The following is a 17,833-nucleotide window of genomic DNA, read 5'->3' as shown; positions in this document are numbered from 1 at the left end:
AAGGTGTGAAATATGGTGTCATTTGCAGCTGCGAGTTTTGAATCAATAACATTGATTTATGCCTCTTGGAATGTTTGGATCACTCTTGAAACCGGATGAGAATCAAGAGGGAAACTCACCCTAACAATCACCTCATCCTGTGCTGCTTCAATATCCACATCAGCATTAACAAAACAGAGTAACAAATTAACAATTACAAAGTAACAAATTAAACAAGGTAACAAATTAACAGTTACAGAGCAGCAAAAGTGCGAAACACTAAATTGAAGACCGAAGAAATTGAACAGAAATCAAAGTTCCCAGAATTGGCTGTTGATCCCAAATTTTCATTGCATTGGCAGCCATTCAACACAACACAATTCTGCCTAGTGCCTATAGCATTCAGCCATTCAACACAACACAAAAACATCAATTGGCTGGAAAACACCAAAACAGTAAGACACATTAGGCGTTCTAAAGCAGCAAAACACCAAAATTGTAAAGCAGCAAAACACCAAAATAATACAACATCAACATTAGGCGTTCTGGAATCAAAACCATACATTCTAACATAGAAGATAAAAGTATGAAACAGAGAAGATGAAGCAGAGGATTCACTCACCTGGGTGCTGACGAAGCGAAGACCAGCGACGACGAAGGGAGAGGCCAGCGAAGACGAAGCGGCGGTGCTGAGGAGCAGGCGACGGCGGTGGCAGCCTGAGGACCACGGGGACGCTGGGAGCCTGGGAATGCTTCAGAAGGGGCTAGGCTGAGATGAATGAACGGGCGAACTGGGGAAGAGACCACGCGACGGTAGTGGCAGTCACGACCAGCGAACCCCGGCGACGGCGGTGGCGACTGGGCTGGGGTTTTCGAATGCTTCAGAAGGGGCTAGGGTTCACCGTTCACGCCTAGAATCTGGAGTGAGACTGAGATGAATGAACGGAAGAAGAGACCACGCGACGGTGGTGGCGGTCACGACCTGCAAACCCCGGTGACGGCGGTGGCGTCTGGGCTGGGGTTTTCGAATGCTTCAGAGGGCTAGGGTAGGGTGTGAGAGTAACTGAGTAAGAGACAGTGAGAGTGAGACTACGACTTGGGAATGGGGAAGAAGGGGGCAAGGGGGGTTCCGAGTGGTAACGGGTCGGGCGAGTCGTGCGGGTCGGGTTTTAGTTTTTTATTTTTTTTTAAAATACCATTAAAAATGGCGCCGTTTAAGTTTTTTAGAAGAACCGGCCGGTCACCGGTTCGGTCCAACTGGCCAATTTTTAACCGGTTCAGCAGTTTCTTCGCGGTTTTTTCCCCGCCGGTTAATACAAGAGGACCAGACTGCATGCATTGTCGATTCGCGGTTAAACCGGTCGAACCGACCGGTCCGATCCGATTTTCAGAACCTTGGTTGGTAGTGAGTGTGTTATAGCGCTCTTCCACGATAGCGCAACCGTAAAAAAAATATTTTTAAACAAAAACGTAAATATGAATTTCTTTTATTTATTAAAAGAAAGTCTGAAATGCCGTCGTTGTATATATTACACATGTTTTAATAGATTTTTGAAATAAATAATTTGGATATTTTATTTACGGATATAGGTAATTTGTAGTATATTTACTAATTTTCATTTTTTTACATATTTCGTTTACAATTGGTAAACGAATTAAGATTGCTTATATCTCATTTACCGTATATACGAGATAATACATGATTTTATTTGGCTTTATCTCGTCTGTAAATGAGATATATGGAATTTGAAAAATACACACTGTAAACAAGATATGTGTACTTGTAAATATAAAAATATAATTTTTAAAAATAATAAAAAATATTAATAATTTAATTTAGACCAATTTAAAAAATAAAAATCTATATATTTTGTTACTATTTAGATCACCTTTAATTAATTTATATCTCATCTATATTTTAAATTTTAAATTAATAACTTTGTTTGTTCGTACTGAACTCTTAAAAATAGAACGTTTCAAATAATAGGAAAGATGAGTGGTTTTAAATAATAGAGAAGATGTGCAATTTCAAAATAATAGGATAGATGAGCGGTTTTAACTCATTGATTAATGAGCAATTGGATGTATCACGTAATTCGAAACTGCCCATTTAAAATCAGCACATTATTTTCCTAGAAACCAACCTATGAAGCATAGACACTTTGTTGAGTTGTCGTGTCAGCTTATCCAGCCTTATTATTAATATGTATTCTTGAAATAAATTTAGAAATAGTATATATTATTATTTATTAAAATAAATAATATTTTAAATACTTTATATAATTAAAATAAGACATTAAAAATAATTAAAAAATTAATTTATATTTTAATATCAATAAAATATCAAAATATTGTTACGATTTATCTGAAAAATAATTTATATTTTATATATATGTGATTTCTCGTATCTTATCAGATTTTAAAATTTGTGTGTCGGTGTGTCCCGTGTCGTGTCATGTCCCGTATCTGTGTTAGTGTCCGTGCATCATAAAAACCAACACATTTAAATTAGTACTTAAAAAAAATAAAAAATATAAAAATTTTAAGAATTTTGTTACATTAAAAATTTTATTTAATACCAATCTGCACACGTATTAAAAATTAAAAATTATTGTAGAAACGGATACATTTGAATTAGTACTCAAGAATAAGAAGAGTGCATGAAAAATTTTAAAAATTTTATTATATTAAAAATTTTAAATTTAACTTAAATATGTTGAAATTTTATTTACCAAAATTTTTAATTTTTTTTTATTTTTGTTTATTCTTGTTGAGTACTAATTTAAATGTGTTGGTTTCTAGAAAATAATGTGCTGATTTTAAATGGACAAATTTAAGTTACGTGATACGCCCAGTCGTCCACAGTGAGTTAAAATTGATTGTCTTTATTATTATTTTAAAACAGTCCATCTTTTCTGTTATTTGAAACTGCCTATCTTTCTTATTATTTTAAACGCTCCATTTTTAAGAAAATAGTATAAACAAACAAAGTTACTAATTTAAAATTTAAAATTTAAAATATAGATGAGATATAAATTAATTAAAGTCGATCTAAGTAGTGACAAACTATATGGATTTTTTTTTTAAATTGGTCCAAATTAAATTATTAATAATTTTATTATTTTCAAACATTATATTTTTATATTTACAAATACACATATCTCATTTACAATGTAATTGAGATAATTACGAATTTATATCGTTTACACTCTAAACTACATATGTGTATTTTTCCAAATTCTACATATCGATCTCATTTGTAAACGAAATAAAGCGAAATAAATTTGTATCTTATCTTGTTTATACTGTAAACGAGATAAAAATAATCTTAATTTGTTTACACAGTAAATAAAATATGTAAAAATAAAAAAAAATTGATAAATATACTGTAAATTATCTATATCTATAAATAAAATATTTAAATTATTATTTAAGAAAAAAAAATCCTTTTTTAATTGTACGCATGCAGAAAATGAATAGGTAATTAAAGTATTAAAGAATGAGAAATTTTTTGGTGATCAAGGTTATAGTGACTAAAAATGGTTAAAATTTAATTGACTTATAAACACATGATATGTGAAGAATAGCATGCAGGTTGGTAGTAGATTTGATCACGTTATATGTTAGGAATGACTGTAGGATAAAGTAGTGGGGTTTTATGTAAAGAAAAAAAAAGTTCTATTGAGTGGGTGACATTAAAAACTGAAAATCCATTAAATGTTGGATTATTAAAAGTTCTTTATTATTAATTTATTATCTATTATCTATTATATATTTTTAATTTTACAACCATAATATATTATATATTACTCTTTTATTGGAATTGAAATTCAATCTTTTCCTCTAAAAATTAGAGCGTTGTTTCCTCTTCAAAGATTCAATTATTTAAAAAATTAATTTTTAAAGGAAGAGATAGAAAACTAATTAATATTTATATTGATAATTATAAAAATTAACTTAAAATTAATTTTTTTAAATAATTAAATCTTTATTTTAATTAATTATTAATTACAATATAAAATTCTCTCCAAATTATATAGAATAAATATTTAAAATAAGAGATGTGAAAATATATATTAGAAAAATAAATGCTAAAAATTTAAAATAAAATAAAATAAAAAAATATACATATAATAATAACAACAACAATAACAACAATATATTTTTTATGTAAATAATATTATAGGATTATTTTTTAATTATATTCAATTATAAATTTAATATATTTTTTATAATTTTATAAATTTATTTGAATTATATTATTTTATTAATTTATCAATCTCCCCACACTTAAATATTCGCATGTCCTCATGCTAAGTTCAAGAGAACCATAAGAGTGAAGAGGAATGGTAGAATGTATGAAATGCAACCTATCTATATGCATGCAACTAAATGTTAAATGCTTCTACCTACTTGGTTAAAAGTAAATAAATCTTTTAAGAACGAATATGAACTGGATTCGACTAATTCAAATCATAAAATGAAGTACAAATAGACTTGCAAGAAGAAAGCTTGTGAAAGCCGAGAACAAAGAATCGAGCATCGAACCCTCACTAGAAGTGTAAACACTCTAATCACTCAAGTGTTTGAGGTTCGATTCTCTCAATTCTCTACTAATCTTGCTTTCTAAGACATGCTCTTCTTCTACCAATCAACAAAGAATAAATGCACAGATACATATATCAAGAGGTCTTTTAAGGGTTGTAATGGGGTTCGGGTCAAGGTAGGATTGTATTTGGTCAAGTGGACTAAAATCTGAATCCTTGATTAACCGAAACTTCCCACCTAACTTAAGACAATCCATGTAATCAGAATACAAAATCTAACTACCCATTAACTATCTTTTGCCACATATTCATGCATCCCAAATATGAGTACAATACATATGTGTAACAGCCCAGACCACCCGCTAGCACGATATTGTCCGTTTTGGCACACAAGGCCTCACGGTTTTGCCTTTGACGATAGGGATGATAGCCGAAGCCCCCCACACTCACTCGTCAAAATGCGTCATGCTAGGGAGGGGTATTTACACCCTTATAAGGCATGCTTCGTTCCCCTCCCCAACCGATGTGGGACCTTACAATCCACCCCCCTAAGGGAGCCCAGCGCCTTCGCTGGCACATCAATCCGGGCTCCGGCTCTGATACCATCTGTAACAGCCCAGACCACCCGCTAGCACGATATTGTCCGCTTTGGCACACAAGGCCTCACGGTTTTGCTTTTGACGATAGGGATGATAGCCGAAGCCCCCATACTCACTCGTCAAAACGCGTAATGTTAGGAAGAGGTATCCACACCCTTATAAGGTATGCTTCGTTCCCCTCCCCAACCGATGTGGGACCTTACAATATGTATTGCTACCACCATTTACTTTGGGGCATTTTCTCCCCTTATTATTATTATTATATTTTTTTTCTTTTTATTTTTCCTTTTTTCCTTTTATTTTTTTCAATGCATATGATTAAGGTATTGAATGCAAGAATATGTGCTTAACTATCTTTTTCACAAATTCACCAAAATTATACAATACTCAATTCTCAGACCAAATGTTCCCAAATCAATTTTCCCACACTTAAATCATGAACACTCTCACTAGTCTAAGCTAACCAAGGATTCAAATTAAGGACATTATTATTTTTCTTTTAGAGTTAGTGATGAGTTAAAGTAAAGAATAAATGGGGTTAAAAAGGCTCAACATTAGTTTTCAAGGGATAATGAAAAGGATAAGGCTATATGGGTATGTAAGCTTAGTGAAACAAAAGCCTCAATCACATAAGTGCATGCATACATCAGGCAATGGAAATATAGAATCAAGCAAGAGAAAGATCACAATTTTAGAGAGAACAACACACACCAAAACAGAATATTGGTTGATAAAATACAACCAATCAAATAGGCTTAAAATCTCACTGGTTTTGTGTGTTCGAGCTCTAAAACATGTTCCAAATTAAATTTCTTCAGGCAAGTTCAACAAAATTTTTAATTCAAATTAGTGAAATGCTATAAAAGGTTTCTTAAAAAAAGCATTACTTCAACCAAGTAGTAGCTAAATACAAGTAACTAACTAACCATGCAATCTATCATACAATGCAACAACTCATTAATAAAGAAAACTAAACATTGGTGTTGAAAAGAAAGTAACTAACCCACGGAAGTCGGCATCGACCTCCCCACACTTAAAGATTGCACCGTCCTCGGTGCATGCAAAGATGTAGAAGTGGACAGGTTGCTACAACTGATGAACTTTCTCCAAAAATTATATAGAGGAATTTGTTTGTCGCCCCATTTAGAATTGTTCTGTTTCCCCTCTTGGTGGCCATCATGAAAGAAGAGGAAAAAGAAGAAGAATAACCCACAAACAAAGATTTGCAAACAAATAAAATATAAGTGGGCTAATGTCAAATAGTAATGAGGTTCTCAACTACATGGTAGCTACAACATGAAAGTGAGACAACAATAGAAGCAAATGGCATATCAACTAAATAGCAAACAAGTTAAGAAGCACCCAAAACAATGCACAAAATATGCAACAGTGAAGTAAGAAATTCAACACCAATAGTATAATATCAAACTTAGAAAAGAAAATAAGAACAAGCAATCAAAGTTAAAATGCAATAAATGACAGAGAATAAAGATGAGAAGGGAAAGGAATGAAGAAGAATAAAGGTAGAAAGAAAGAGGAAGGAGAGAAGAAAGAAGAAGAAAGGAGAGAAGAAAGATGAAAGATGGAAAATAGAAAGCGACGCGTAAGCATCGCCCATGCGTACGCGTGGGTTGCAGAATGAGGATGTGACGCGTACGCGTCGGTCACGCGTACGCATGGGTGTGAATTGTGCTCCTCCCACAACACGCGCACAGTTCCTGCCCAACTCTCTGTTTGAAGTACTGGACCATTAAAATTTTGAGTCGACGCACATGCGTCGTCCACGCCTACGCATGGATGATGAAAAACGCAAATGACGCGTATGCGTCAATGACGCGCACGCGTGGGGTTGGCTATACGCCTTGCGCCGCTCCAGCGCGGTCCTGGCACAACTCTCCATCCAGGCTGCGCTGTCGCGCCCTTCCAGCACGGGTTAGGCACGAACCAAGTTTGGGCGTCAATGCGTACGCGTGACAGCCTTTTTTTTTTTAAATTAACAGGCTACCAAAGTAATGTCAAACATTAATAAACAAGCGAAATCACAATGTAAACTAAATAAACCTAACTAAAAATGAAAATTTAACTTATTACTAATATAATTAAAAGAGGCAAAATAGAAAAATTTATCATGGTGGGGTGTCTCCCACCTAGCACTTTTAGTTAAAGTCCTTAAGTTGGACATTTGATGAGCTCCTTGTCATGGTGGCTTGTGCTTGAACTCATCTTGAAACTTCCACCAACGCTTGGAGTTCCAATAAGCTCCAACATTTCCAAGTGAATTTACCAAGCCTTGATGAAATTCTTCACAAGCTTTGAGCTCCCAAAGTTGATCCTCTTGTATGCCGGAATCCCAAATCTTGTTTCTACACCCGTCTTTAAGTGAATCATCATTGTTCCAACCGGGTGGCAAGCAATCCGAATTCTCAATGAAGTACCAAACTCTTCTCTTAGATCCAACCAATTGATCACTAGTCCAACCCTTGCATCTAGCTCTTGAAATCTCAAACTTGATGAGTCTTGATTTACAACTCCAACCACTAAACATCCTTCTCTTACACTTAATTCGACAAAGCCTCCTAAGTTGGCCATCCGTTTCAAGAATACCATACTCAAGTGGGACAGTAAATCTAATAGAGATAAATTTTACCCACTCAAATGACGGAGTAAACGGCAACCTAGGTAGAGAAGTCTCCAACGATCTTGACAAAGCATATTCAACTCCTGTCCAACCTTGCCGAAGGACTTCCACCTTTCAAGCTCTTCCTCACCGAGTTCATCCAACTCTTCTCCGTCACTCAAATCATAAATATGAGATTGAGAGAAATCTACCTCAACGTCGCTTTTAATGTCATTGGGAGAAGGCTCTTCTAGCTCAAGGATTTCACTTGTGGATGCAAATTCATTACTAGGATGGCTTGATTCATGATCATCATCACCAAGAGAACTTGCTTCTTGATCTATTCCGTCTAATTCTTCATAGAAAACATGCCTTGGAAGTTGTGCACCTTCTTCCTTAACCCTTTTTTCAAGTCCAATAGGGGATGATTCAATTGTAGTAAGAAATTCGTCAATTATTGAATCCATCTCTTGATCAATCTCCTCAAAGTCTTCAACCATGATATGCTTTGGAGTTTGTACACTCTCCTCATCATCAAATTCAAGCTACTTGGAAGGAGGCTCTATGACTTGAGGTTCCCATGGACTCTCAACATCTCCTAAGTCTTCAACCACTTCTTCCTCTTCAACAATTACGACTTCCTCCAATTATTCTAGTAAAAAATCGCATTTCTCATTTTCCACCGGAGTTCCTAATCTCTCCTTCATGCTATGTTCTTGGTATGCGAAATTGTTACTCAGATTGTGAATTATTGTTCGAAATTGATTCCCTGGCGATGGCACCAAAAACGGATGCACAGAACCATGGTCTAAACATATCTTCACAACTTCGCATAACTAACCAGCAAGTGCACTGGGTCGTCCAAGTAATACCTTACGTGAGTAAGGGTCGAATCCCACGGAGATTGTTGGTATGAAGCAAGCTATGGTCACCTTGTAAATCTCAGTCAGGCGGATATAAAACAGTTATGGAGTTTTCGAAAATAAATAATAAAAATAGAAATACTTATGTAAATCATTGGTGAGAATTTCAGATAAGCGCATAGAGATGCATTCGTTCCTCTGAACCTCTGCTTTCCTACTGTCTCCATCCAATCAGTCTTACCCCTTTCTATGGCTGGCTTTATGTAAGGATGTCACCGGTGCCAATGGCTACTTTCAATCCTCTCGGGAAAATGGTCCAAATGCTCTGTCACAGCACGGCTAATCGTGTGGAGGCATCACCCTTGTCGATGGTTGCATCCTATTCCTCTCTGTGAAAATGGTCCGATGCACTGTCACTGCATGGCTAATCATCTTGGAGGTTCTCGATCATACTGGAATAGAATTTACTATCCTTTTGCGTCTATCACTACGCCCAGTACTCACGAGTTTGGAGTTCGTCACAGTCATTCAATCCCAGAGTCCTACTCGGAATACCACGGACAAGGTTTAGACTTTCTGGACTCTCATGAATGCCGCCATCAATCTAGCTTATACCACGGAGATTCTGATTAAGAGATCTAAGAGATACTCATTCAATCTAATGTAGAACGGAAGTGGTTGTCAGGCACGCGTTCATAGGGAATGATGATGATTGTCACGTTCATCATATTCAGGTTGAAGTGCGAATGAATATCTTAGAAGCGGAATAAGTTGAATTGAATAGAAAACAGTAGTACTTTGCATTAATCTTTGAGGAACAGCAGAGCTCCACACCTTAATCTATGGAGTGCAGAAACTCTACCGTTGAAAATACATAAGTGATAATGGAGTTCATTGGTCTCAGCCCCAGAGGGGAACCGGAGTAACCAAGTCTACGAATACAATGATAAAAAGTTCTATTTATAATAAACTAGTCACTAGGGTTTACAGAAGTAAATAATTGATGCATAAATCCACTTCCGGAGCCCACTTGGTGTGTGCTTGGGCTGAACTTGAAGTCTACACGTGGAGAGGTCATTCTTGGAGTTGAACGCCAGCTTTTGTGCCATTTTGGGCGTTGAACTCCACTTTGCAACTTGTTTCTGGCGCTGGACGCCAGAATTGGGCAGAGAGCTGGCGTTGAACGCCAGTTTGCGTCATCTAAACTTAGGCAAAGTATAAACTATTATATATTTCTGGAAAGTCCTGGATGTCTACTTTCCAACGCAATTGAAAGCGTGCCATTTTGAGTTCTGTAGCTCCAGAAAATCCATTTTGAGTGCAGGGAGGTCAGAATCCAACAGCATCAGCAGTCCTTCTTCTACCTCTGAATCTGATTTTTGCTCAAGTCCCTCAATTTCAGCCAGAAAATACCTGAAATCACAGAAAAACACACAAACTCATAGTAAAGTCCAAAAATGTGAATTTAACATAAAAACTAATGAAAACATCCCTAAAAGTAACTAGATTCCACTAAAAACATACTAAAAACACTGCCCAAAAGCGTATAAATTATCCGCTCATCACAACACCAAACTTAAATTGTTGCTTGTCCCCAAGAAACTGAAAATCAAATAGGATAAAAAAAAGAGAATATACTATAAATTCCAAACTATCAATGAAACATGGCTTCAATCATATGAGCGGGACTTATAGCTTTTTGCCTCTTGAATAGTTTTTGCATCTCACTTTATCCATTGAGGTTCAGAATGATTGGCATCTATAGGAATTCAGAGTTCAGATAGTGTTATTGATTCTCCTGGTTCAGTATGATGATTCTTGAACACAGCTATTTTATGAGTCTTGGCCGTGGCCCTAAGCACTTTGTTTTCCAGTATTACCACCGGATACATAAATGCCACAGACACATAATTGGGTGAACCTTTTCAGATTGTGACTCAGCTTTGCTAAAGTCCCCAATTAGAGGTGTCCAGGGTTCTTAAGCACACTCTTTTTTTTTTTCTTTGGACCTTGAGTTTAACCGCTCAGTCTCAAGTTTTCACTTGACACCTTCACGCCACAAGCACATGGTTAGGGACAGCTTGGTTTAGCCGCTTAGGCCAGGATTTTATTCCTTTAGGCCCTCCTATCCACTGATGCTCAAAGCCTTGGGATCCTTTTTATTTACCCTTGCCTTTTGGTTTTAAGGGTTATTGGCTTTTTGCTCTTGCCTCTTGGTTTTAAGAGCTTTTGGCTTTTTTTGCTTGCTTTTTCTCTTCTCTTTTTTTTTTTTTTTTACAAGCTTTGTTCTTTGCTACTTTTTCTTGCTTCAAGAATCATTTTTATGATTTTTCAGATTATCAAATAACATGTCTCCTAGTCATCATTCTTTCAAGAGCCAACATATTTAACATTCTTAAACAACAACTTCAAAAGACATATGCACTGTTTAAGCATTCATTCAGAAAACAAGAAGCATTGTCACTACATCAATATAATTAAGCTAAGTTCAAGGATAAATTCAAAACTCATGTACTTCTTGTTCTTTTGAATTAAAACATTTTTCATTTAAGAGAGGTGATGGATTCATAGGACATTCATAACTTTAAGACATAGTTACTAACTACTAATGATCATGTAATGAAGACACAAACATAGATAAGCACGTAACATAGAAAACGAAAAACAGAAGAAATAAGAACAAGGAATGAATCCACCTTAGTGATGGTGGCGTTTCCTTCTTCAGGAACCAATGATGTCCTTGAGCTCTTCTATGTCTCTTCCTTGTCTTTGTTGCTCCTTCCTCATTGCTTTTTGATCTTCTCTTATTTCATAAAGGATGATGGAGTGCTCTTGATGTTCCACCCTTAGTTGTCCCATGTTGGAACTTAATTCTCCTAGAGAGGTGTTGATTTGCTCCCAATAGTTTTGTGGAGGAAAATGCATTTGAGGCATCTCCGGGATCTCATGGTGATGAGCTTCCTGCGCCTCTTGAGCTCTATGAATGGGCTCTCTTGCTTGCTCCATCTTTTTCTTAGTGATGGGCTTCTCTTCCTCAATGTGAATGTCTCCTTCTATGGAAGCTCCAGCTGAGTAACATAGATGGCAGATAAGATGAGGAAAAGCTAGCCTTGCCCCAGAATAGGGCTTTTCGGCTATTTTGTAGAGTTCAAGGGAGATGACTTCATGAACCTCTACTTCTTCTCCAATCATGATGCTATGAATCATGATGGCCCGATCCACAGTAACTTCAGATCGGTTGCTAGTGGGGATGATGGACCGTTGGATGAACTCCAACCATCCTCTAGCCATAGGTTTGAGGTCCAATCTTCTTAGTTGAACCGGCTTGCCTTTGGAGTCAATCTTCCATTGAGCTCCTTCCACACATATGTCCATGAGGACTTGGTCCAACCTTTGATTAAAGTTGACCCTTCTAGTGTAGGGGCGTTCATCTCCTTGCATCATAGGCAAGTTAAACGCCAACCTCACATTTTCCGGACTAAAATCCAAGTATTTCCCCCGAACCATTGTAACATAGTTCTTTGGATCCGGGTTCTTAATTTGATCATGGTTCTTGGTGATCCATTGGTGCACGAAATTGTGATGTCCAGGCTCGAACAATCCCTGGTGATGGCTCCAAAGCTTGGTGCTTTGATCTTAATTCATAATTGTCACAACTTCGATACAACTAACCAGCAAGTGCACTGGGTCGTCCAAGTAATACCTTACGTGAGTAAGGGTCGAATCCCACAGAGATTGTTGGTATGAAGCAAGCTATGGTCACCTTGCAAATCTCAGTCAGGCAGATATAAAGTGATAATGGAGTTTTCGAAATTTAATAATAGAATAGGGATAGAGATACTTATGTAATTCATTGGTGAGAATTTCAGATAAGAGAATGGAGATGCTTTTCGTTCCTCTGAACCTCTGCTTTCCTGCTGTTTCATCCAATCAGTCTTACTCCTTTCCATGGCTGGCTGTATGCAAGGGCATCACCGTTGTCAGTGGCTACATCCCCTCCTCTCAGTGAATCATATGCTCACGCACCCTGTCACGGCACGGCTATTCATCTGTCGGTTCTCGATCATGCTGGAATAGGATTCACCCTCCTTTTGCGTCTGTCACTAACGCCCAACAATCGCGAGTTTGAAGCTCGTCACAGTCATTCAATCATTGAATCCTACTCAGAATACCACAAACAAGGTTTAGACCTTCCGGATTCTCTTGAATGCCGCCATCATTCTAGCTTACGCCACGAAGATTCTGGTTAGGAGATCTAAGAGATACTCATTCTAGCTTAATTCATGTAGAACAGAAGTGTTTGTCAGGCACGCGTTCATAAGGGAGAAGGATGATGAACGTCACACATAATCATCACCTTCATCACGTTCTTGGGTGCAAATGGATATCTTAGAAGAGAAATAAGAAGAATTGAATAGAAAACAGTAGTACTTTGCATTAATCTTTGAGGAACAGCAGAGCTCCACACCTTAATCTATGGAGTGTAGAAACTCTACCGTATAAAAATACATAAGTGAAGGTCCAGGCATGGCCGAGATGGCCAGCCCCCTATTGTGATCTAAGAACCAGGCGTCCAAAGATTAAAAGCTGATCCAAGATGCCTAATACAATAGTAAGAGGTCCTATTTATAATAAACTAGCTACTAGGGTTTACATGAGTAAGTATTTGATGTATAAATCCACTTCCGGGGCCCACTTGGTGTGTGTTTGGGCTGAGCTTAAGTGTTGCACGTGCAGAGGCCATTTGTGGAGTTGAACGCCAGTTTTTGTGCCAGTTTGGGCGTTCAACTCTGGTTTTGGATCCTTTTCTGGCGCTGGACGCCAGATTTGGGTAGAAGGCTGGCGTTGAACGCCAGTTTACGTCGTCAATTCTTGGCCAAAGTATGGACTATTATACATTGCGGGAAAGCCCTGGATGTCTACTTTCCAACGCAATTGGAAGCGCGCCATTTCGAGTTCTGTAGCTCCAGAAAATCCACTTTGAGTGCAGGGAGGTCAGAATCCAACAGCATCAGCAGTCCTTTTTCAACCTCTGAATCTGATTTTTGCTCAAGTCCCTCAATTTCAGCCAGAAAATACCTGAAATCACAGAAAAACACACAAACTCATAGTAAAGTCCAGAAATGGGAATTTAACACAAAAATCTATTAAAAACATCCCTAAAAGTAACTAGATCCTACTAAAAACATACTAAAAACAATGTCAAAAAGCGTATAAATTATCCGCTCATCACAACACCAAACTTAAATTATTGCTTGTCCCCAAGCAACTGAAAATCAAAATAGGATAAAAAGAATAGAATATACTATAAATTCCAAACTATCAATGAAACAGAGCTTCAATCATATGAGCGGGACTTATAGCTTTTTGCCTCTTGAATAGTTTTGGCATCTCACTTTATCCATTGAGGTTCAGAATGACTGGCATCTATAGGAACTTCAGATTTCGAATAGTGTTATTGACTCTCTTAGTTTAGTATGATGATTCTTGAACACAGCTTCTTTATGAGTCTTGGCCGTGGCCCTAAGCATTTTGTTTTCCAGTATTACCACCGGATACATAAATGCCACAGACACATAATTGGGTGAACCTTTTCAGATTGTGACTCAGCTTTGCTAAAGTCCCCAATTAGAGGTGTCCAGGGTTCTTAAGCACACTCCTTTTTTTGCTTTGGACCTTGACTTTAACCGCTCAGTCTCAAGTTTTCACTTGACACCTTCACGCCACAAGCACATGGTTAGGGACAGCTTGGTTTAGCCGCTTAGACCAGGATTTTATTCCTTTAGGTCCTCCTATCCACTGATGCTCAAAGCCTTGGGATCCTTTTTATTTGCCCTTGCCTTTTGGTTTTAAGGGTTATTGGCTTTTTGCTCTTGCCTCTTGGTTTTAAGAGCTTTTGGCTTTTTCTGCTTGCTTTTTCTTTCTATTTTTTTTTTCTGCAAGCTTTGCTCTTTGCTGCTTTTTCTTGCTTCAAGAATCATTTTTATGATTTTTTAGATTATCAAATAACATGTCTCCTAGTCATCATTCTTTCAAGAGCCAACATATTTAACATTCTTAAACAACAACTTCAAAAGACATATGCACTGTTCAAGCATACATTCAGAAAACAAGAAGCATTGTCACCACATCAATATAACTAAACTAAGTTCAAGGATAAATTCGAAACTCATGTACTTCTTGTTCTTTTGAATTAAAACATTTTTTTTATTTAAGAGAGGTGATGGATTCATAGGACATTTATAACTTTAAGACAAAGTTACTAACTACTAATGATCATGTAATGAAGACACAAACATAGATAAGCACATAACATAGAAAACGAAAAACAGAGAAAGTAAGAACAAGGAATGAGTCCACCTTAGTGATGTCCTTGAGCTCTTCTATGTCTCTTCCTTGTCTTTGCTGCTCCTTCTTCATTGCTTTTAGATCTTCTCTGATTTCATGAAGGATGATGGAGTGCTATTGATGTTCCACCCTTAGTTGCTTCCAATAATTTTGTGGAAGAAAATGTATCCCCTGAGGTATCTCAGGGATCTCTTGATTTGCAGTCAAATGTTCTACCACTGAGCTATAGACCCTTGATGGAAGCTTTTGTCTTCCCTTTCCTCTTTCTAGAGGCTTCTCTGGCCTTAGGTGCCATCAATGGTTATGAAAAAAAAAAAACAAAAAAGCTATGCTTTGTACCACACCAAACTTAGAATGTTGCTCGCCCTCGAGCAAAAGAAGAAAGAATAGAAGAATAAGAAGATATGGAGGAGATGGATGGGAGTGTGTATTCGGCCATATGGGTGGGATTGGGTGGGAGAGAGATGTTGAATTTTGAAGGTAGTGGGTGTATGGATGTGAGTGGTAAATGGAAAATAGAAGGGATGATTATGAATGGAAAGAGATATGATGAGGTAGGTAGGGATCCTGTGGGGTTCACAGATCCTGAGATGATCCTGTGGGGTCCACAGATCCTGAGATGATTCTGTGGGGTCCACAGATCCTGAGGTGTCAAGGCATTTACATCCCTGCACCAATTTAGGCATGCAAAATGCCCTTGCACACAACTCTGGGCGTTCAGCGCCAGGTTGGTGCCCATTTTGGGCGTTCAACGCCCATTTGCTGCCATTTCTGGCGTTGAACGCCAGAACCATGCTTGTTCTGGGCGTTCAGCGCCAGGATGCTCCCATTCTGGGCGTTCAGCGCCAGAACTATGCTCTGTTCTGGCGTTTGAACGCCAGACAGATGCTCCTCCAGGGTGTGATTTTTCTTCTGCTGTTTTTGATTCCGTTTTCAATTTTTATATTTATTTTGTGACTCCTCATGATCATGAACCTATAAAGACACATAACTAAGAATAATATAGTTAGATAAATAAACATTGGGTTGCCTCCCAACAAGCGCTTCTTTAATGTCAATAGCTTGACAGTGGGCTCTCATGGAGCCTCACAGATGTGCAGAGCTTTGTTGAGACTCTCCAACACCAAACTTAGAGTTTGGATATGGGAGTTCAACACCAAACTTAGAGTTTGGTTGTGGCCTCCCAACACCAAACTTGGAGTTTGACTGTGGAGGCTCTGGTTGACTCTACTTGGAGAGAAGCTTTTTCTGCTTCCTCTCCATGGTTGCAGAGGGAGATCCTTGAGTTTTAAACACAAGCGAGTTCTCATTCCATTGAAGGAATATTTCACCTCTGTCAATATCAATCACAGCTCTTGCTGTGGCCAGGAAAGGTCGTCCTAGGATGATGGATTCATCCTCTTCCTTTCCAGTATCCAGGACTATAAAATCAGTAGGTATGTAAAGGCCCTCAACCTTTACTAATACATCTTCTACTTGTCCATAAGCCTGTTTTCTTGAGCTGTCTGCCATCTCCAGTGAGATTTTAGCAGCTTGCACCCCATAGATTCCCAGTTTCTCTATTACAGAGAGGGGCATGAGGTTTATTCCTGAACCAAGGTCACACAGAGCCTTAAAGATCATGGTGCCTATGGTACAGGGTATTATGAACTTTCCAAGATCCTGTCTCTTCTGAGGCAATGTCAGTTGATCCAGATCACTTAGTTCATTGATGAACAAGGGAGGTTCAACTTCCCAAGCATCAATGCCAAATAATTTGGAATTCAGCTTCATGATTGCACCAAGAAACTTGGCAGTTTGCTCTTCATTGACATCCTCATTCTCTTCAGAAGAGGAATACTCATCAGAGCTCATGAAGGGTATAAGGGGGTTCAATGGAATCTCTATGGTCTCTAGATGAGCCTCAGAGTCCTTTGGTTCCTCAGAGGGAAGCTCCTTATTGATGACTGGACGTCCCAGGAGGTCTTCCTCCTTGGGATTCACGTCCTCTCCTTTCCTCACAGGTTCGGCCATGGCGCTTATGTCAATGGCCTTGCACTCTCCTTTTGGGTTCTCTTCTGTATTGCTTGGGAGAGTACTAGGAGGGATTTCAGTGATCCTTTTACTCAGCTGGCCCACTTGTGCTTCCAGATTTCTAATGGAAGACCTTGTTTCATTCATGAAACTTACAGTGGCCTTAGATAGATCAGAGACTAGATTTGCTAAATTAGAAGCATTTTGTTCAGAGTTCTCTGTCTGTTGCTGAGTTGATGATGGAAAAAGTTTGCTATTGCTAAACCTGTTTCTTCCACCATTATTAAAGCCTTGTTGGGGCTTTTGATCCTTCCATGAGAAATTTGGATGATTTCTCCATGTTGAGTTATAGGTGTTTCCATAAGGTTCACCTAAGTAGTTCACCTCTGCTATTGCAGGGTTCTCAGGATCATAGGCTTCTTCTTCAGAAGATGCCTCTTGAGTACTGTTGGATGCAGCTTGCATTCCATGCAGACTCTGAGAGATCATATTGACTTGCTGAGTCAATATTTTATTCTGAGCCAATATGGCATTCAGAGTATCAACTTCAAGAACTCCCTTCTTCATAGGCGTCCTATTACTCACAGGATTCCTTTCAGAAGTGTACATGAACTGGTTATTAGCAACCATGTCAATGAGTTCTTGAGCTTCTGCAGGCATTTTCTTTAGGTGAATGGATCCACCTGCAGAAGTGTCCAGTGACATCTTTGATAGCTCAGATAAACCATCATAGAATATATCCAGGATGGTCCATTCTGAGAGCATGTCAGAAGGACACTTTTTGGTCAACTGTTTGTATCTTTCCCAAGCTTCATAGAGGGATTCACCTTCTTTCTGTCTGAAGGTTTGAACATCAGCTCTAAGCTT

At 37.9% G+C, this 17,833-nt stretch overlaps 1 non-coding gene across 1 annotated transcript; it reads left to right on the top strand.

Moving 5' to 3' along the window:
• The first annotated feature begins 17,729 nt into the window (after positions 1-17,729).
• Positions 17,730-17,833, top strand: LOC112781091 (small nucleolar RNA R71). Its single transcript, XR_003191887.1, has one exon. It is a non-coding gene; the product is annotated as a small nucleolar RNA R71 (small nucleolar RNA).

This window comes from Arachis hypogaea, chromosome 19 (assembly GCF_003086295.3).
Source record: "Arachis hypogaea cultivar Tifrunner chromosome 19, arahy.Tifrunner.gnm2.J5K5, whole genome shotgun sequence".
Classification (NCBI taxonomy): Eukaryota; Viridiplantae; Streptophyta; class Magnoliopsida; order Fabales; family Fabaceae; genus Arachis; species Arachis hypogaea.
Note: the sequence above shows the minus strand (reverse complement) of the source record. Positions and strands in the feature narration are given on the sequence as shown.